This window comes from Sinocyclocheilus grahami, unplaced genomic scaffold (assembly GCF_001515645.1).
Source record: "Sinocyclocheilus grahami isolate Dianchi unplaced genomic scaffold, SAMN03320097.WGS_v1.1 scaffold12.1, whole genome shotgun sequence".
Taxonomy (NCBI): Eukaryota; Metazoa; Chordata; class Actinopteri; order Cypriniformes; family Cyprinidae; genus Sinocyclocheilus; species Sinocyclocheilus grahami.
This window is the reverse complement of record NW_015505191.1, coordinates 3,597,789-3,602,654: the sequence shown is the minus strand read 5'-3', so window position 1 is coordinate 3,602,654 and position 4,866 is coordinate 3,597,789.

Genomic DNA, 4,866 nt, shown 5'->3' with positions numbered 1-4,866 from the left:
TATTTTCATCAACAATATGGTTTAGTAATTAAAATCATTTAATTATTGTCCGTGCAGAGGCTATTCCGTTTTATTGATCTATGGCGCATTCATTTTGATTCTTTACACGTGTAATGATGTCCAGTGACTTGTTTGCATTATTTATGCATAATTTTATTTATTTGTAAGACTTTTTTATGACTAAATTTGGTAATGGGAGAGTAAAAATATTTTTAAAACGTACACCGTTCAAACTAGGCTGCTTATGTTGAAGTGTTTGGGATGTGGCTTTTAATGATGAGACCTTTTTTGTAATCAGGCTCTCAAAAAGTATATAACAATTTGGATATAGATTTATCGGCCAACATATCGGTTATCGGCTTTCAAAAATAAAGAATAATCGGTTATCGGTATCGGCCAAAATTTTCATATCGGTGCATCCCTAATTTTGATAGACTTTAAATGCTATACTGGCCAGATTTAGACCTTTAATGCATCTGGTTAAAGAGAAATCTTGGAATGGCTTGAATCTTTGTCAGAAAATAAGACAAATGTGAGACTGGAAACCCAACTCCCCTTATGACATCCATTTCAGTGGAAACTGAGAAGCCAGAATACCAATAACAATGAAAGAGCTATGAGTTCCCTCGAAAAGGTAAATGACTGAGGTGTCCGTTCTCAAACCAGAAAGAGAAAGAACAGGTCTGGAATGTAGCTTGACAGGCAACATGTATGTTGATACAGTTTCAGAACTTCTGGCACAGATTCATTGAGCAACTTGTTGAGGGGTATTTTTCTTCGTTCCTTTTTTTGCCGTTCACTGGTCATCAAGAGCCACAGAATGTCTCGTATTTGACCAAATGAATATTTTCGAGTACAGTGTCTGGGACTGTTTATGTGTTTTCATTTAGAGCTGTTCCTGAATATTTGTTCTAAATTCAGATCTAGTCCATGTACAGCACGATAAGTGTTAATGGACATGTGACTTCATCCTAATGGACAGAAATTATGTGTTTACGAGCACAATAATTAGCAGGGGGTCAGTGTTTTCCCTGCATTTATCTGCCGCTAAAGAAAGGAAAGGAGCCAAACATGTGCGTGTGTGTGTGTGTGTTTGCTGGCGGTGTCAGATGGAGAAGGCATGTGTGTTTCCTCCCAGAGAGGCCTCTGCTGAGTGTATGTGTGTACGCATGTATATGAATGAACTTGTTGCACTGCAGTTTCCAGGGTCACAGGGTGCAGTGTTTTCAGAGCGGCACTGTATGTTTACAGTGCTCATGCACATATATTCAGAGAGACGTACATTAACACACTCACCTACCCAGAGAGGCCTCTTAGGGTGGAAACCAACCCGCGGCTGTTTTGTGCGGTTTGATTCCTTGTGTTGGCCAGTGAAAAGAATATTCTGGGTTCAATACGATTTAATCTCAATTACAGTGTTTGTTTAACAAATGACTAATAAATTACCACATAAAAAAGTCAACTTTTTTTTGTTCCACTTTTACATTTAGAAATTTACAATAGAAGTAAATGGGGTCAATTTTTGAGATTTTAAAAGCACAAAAGGTGATGCTTAATTTTATAAAAGCAATTCTTTAGTTGATACCGTGTATTATTTGAGCTTTACTTGTAATGTTTACAGTCCTTTTAGGGTTTATATGTTGTAATGGAAGAGAAGTTGTAATTTTTTTAAAAACTGAAATGAAGTTAACACACATTGTTTATGTCTTGTGGCTGTACTATTGAAAGTATTTCAGTGTGGTGGTAATCAACAATTGACAATTATCCTATAATTTCTGTTGATTGAGCTTAACTACTGAGTGCAGAATATTCCTTAAAATCTGCCTGTAGCAAACTTTCTAACCTGTCTAGTAAAGCCAAAAATAGAAGCATCAAACAAATGGATCAATAAAATTCTCAAGTACGTGTAAATCTCTTGACTTTTTGAAACTTGTTTTGAAACTGAAATCTAATTACACTTTGCATAGTTTCCTGGAAATTGATGGAGTAAAAAATTTACTTTTATAAAACATAAATCATTTGAAAGTTTGAGACCAAAGAGAAAAACAAAGGACAACTACAGGCATTGTGACTGTAGTGAAATACAGAAACAGTTGAACTGTCAAAGGCTCTATTGTCTTTATTTTGCTCTGGGCTCAAGACATCCGCATAGTTGTACCTCTCCGTGGGGCCTTTGCACAGCTGTGTGTGTGCATGCACATGCGTCCTCTTACGCAGTATGGGTTACAGAGTAACTGTGTCAAGTGTTTTCTCTAGGAAGAGTGTTTGTCTTACAGGCTGCTGGAGAAGCCCTTTTGTTTTTAACTTAGTGAAGAGGATCATCCTCAAAGCGAAGACCTTCAACAGTACTGTAGGTTTACACTGTGGTGTGGTCAATGTATGTGCTTGTGAGAGACTGTGTGTGTGTGAGTGAATGTTACTGTGTGTCTCTGCACAGCAATATTTTCATTGCATTTGTAAATTTTTTAAATATTGGGTACAGAAACCAAAAGAGTATGTATAATGTTAGTTGGTTAACTTAATTTATCATATAGATACAGTCAAACCAAAATGTGAGAAACGTTGAAGTTGTCTGAATACATTATCACAGTTTATTCGCTATAGTTTAGAAAATGGTAATAAAATATGACAAGAACTCAGAGTTAAACTGTGTCAGAACAAATTCAGCTTGATAATGTCAGATAACTTTGATAGAAAGGTATGTAATGGATTACAATAAACCAAAAATTATTCCGACAGTATGGCAGTATGTACACAACTATCAATACTTTGTCGAGTGACCCTTAGCCTTAATGACAGCATATAGTCTCCTGGGCATGCTGTCAACCAGGTTCATGCAAACTTGACTCGGTCTGAATAATTTTTCGTCCCAAATTTGTATACATTTTACTGGTAATCCACTGTATGAAGAATTTTTGGGTATAATATATCACAGTTTAGTTTATTTTGCTATCCTCACTTTACATAAATTAACTATAGTGTCCTGCACCCACTAGTAAAAAAAAATATCAAAAATTATATCTGGTCTCTGAACAATTTTTGGTTTGACTGTATAGCCTTCTGTTATTTTCACACTTAATTATGCCCATTAAAATGTATTTTACAAGTTTTTGTTACTTTCACTGTTCATTTTTTCTCTCTCTCTATGGTAGCCTACATCATCTTTAATTTAATAGCATTATAGCTGCTCCATTGCAGCGGCTTCGTACTGTAATCATGCGATTTGCTGTAAAAATGCAGGGAACCACTCTCCCTCTCTCCCTCCCTCCCTACCATTAAGTAACTTGTGCATTGTTTTTGACATATCCGACCGAACTACAAACTTTCCAGTGATGTCTGTGAGAAAGGGATATTCACTCGACAAGCTCGCGCATCTGCGCCACCGCACGCTTAATCCACTCAGCGTGATTTGCTTACCAGCTGGAGCAAATCAGCTATACAGGCATTAATACTGAATGTTTTATATTCATTGCATACATATACTTCGTAGACATCTTTAATCTCTAATAACTCCATTCTTCTGTCTGTTGTTGGTGTTTTTTTGTCTGAATATAGCTCTTATCATACGCTGTGTGGTATCGGCGTTTGGTATCGGGGCATTTTAACGAGTATGAGTACGAGTACAGGAGCTCAGTATCGGGCCCGATACCGATATCAGTATCGGTGCATCCCTAAAAATTCATTTAGGCCGAAAAATGGAATGTGGGAAAAATATTTTGTGGGAAAAAAAATCCATCTCATCCATTACTCCTGTGGAAATTGGCTGCTTCCTTTCAGAACTGTTTGGCAATCATTTTTTTGACACCGCCATTGGCTCCAACATTTCAGAATGACCAGAGAAACATCTTTTCTTTTTCTTCTCTGCAAATTATTTGTTGACATGTGACTTTTGCGATGCTTCTAGGACTTGTTTTTGGTAAATGTGTTTTCATCATATTTTAAGTCATATTTGATCTTCTCACTGAAAAAATACTTTAACCATGAAGCAAGCATATTTTTTAATGTACATTTCTTTGTGCATTTTGACATTTCCAAACACAATTTTTTTAATGTAGTGTCCCTAAATTTACAAAAACACATGAAAACACGACTAATGTATTTTTCACAGTTTGTTTGGCCCACCTTTTTAAAATTTATGTTAAATATGGATCCCATGAAGAGTTTTTCGTAATTTGTAGCTTCTTCCCAAAAGACCAAAAAAACAATTTCTGCATGTTTTCTTGCAAAGGACTTGAACACACGTCAGTGACCAAACACCCTTTTCATTACTCACTGTAATAATCACTCTCAGCTGCATTGCCACGAACCACATGATCAATAACCCTGAATCTGAAGACCTCAGATCCATGGTCATAGTTCAGAATTCTGGGTGAGGGGAGTCTGCGAAACAGTACTGCCCTCTTCTGGAAAGAGAGAGGAGAAAAAATGGCAGAAAAGGCCAGTAACAGATCAGAGACACTGCTCTAAGAGGAATAGAAAGCTTTGCAACAGATGTGCTCTAATAATAGCCTCTAATGGAAGTGAAACGCACCCAACCAAAATAGTGAAATCCAAATAGGTTAAATCCATCTTCAGGAAAGTAACATGAAATTGAGATCATCCCCACCCTCTTCTGCACACTTGAGCGGCACAGGCGATTTTTGATTGCCTCTTTGTATCTGTCACTGAACTTTTGATTGTTTTAGGAAACAAAAAAAACTAAATGTAGCTCATGAATTAGTCACAGTACAGCTGAGCTGAATGACAGACTAAGACTCAGACATTCACAATTTGCACAGCGTCTCACAGTCACAAACACACGCACACACAATTTACTCATGTGCATTGGTAGAAATGGAGCTGTCTGGTGCCATGGCAACCAATGCT